Below are 273 nucleotides of genomic sequence, written 5' to 3'. Positions count from 1 at the left end.
ATAGCGGGAGAAAATCAGCATCGATAACCACAGGATACTTAAGCGGCCAGAAACGATGTAGAGGATGCCGTAATGTTTGGCTGGCCTGCTTCAGGGCAGCCACATGCTTCAGCCGCGGCTCTAAAAAGGCAAAATCCTGACCTAGGAGTGAAGTACATGAACCTGCACGACTGCTGTAGTTTGCTTTCTCTTGGCCAAATTCCGGTGAATTGAAAAAACCCCGTCGACGACGGGCTGTGAGTACGCGCCCCAACTGGCTCCTCTCGCTCTTCT

Source organism: Eimeria mitis, genomic scaffold (genome assembly GCF_000499745.2).
Source record: "Eimeria mitis Houghton genomic scaffold, Emh_scaff484, whole genome shotgun sequence".
Classification (NCBI taxonomy): domain Eukaryota; phylum Apicomplexa; class Conoidasida; order Eucoccidiorida; family Eimeriidae; genus Eimeria; species Eimeria mitis.
This window is presented reverse-complemented; position numbering follows the sequence as displayed.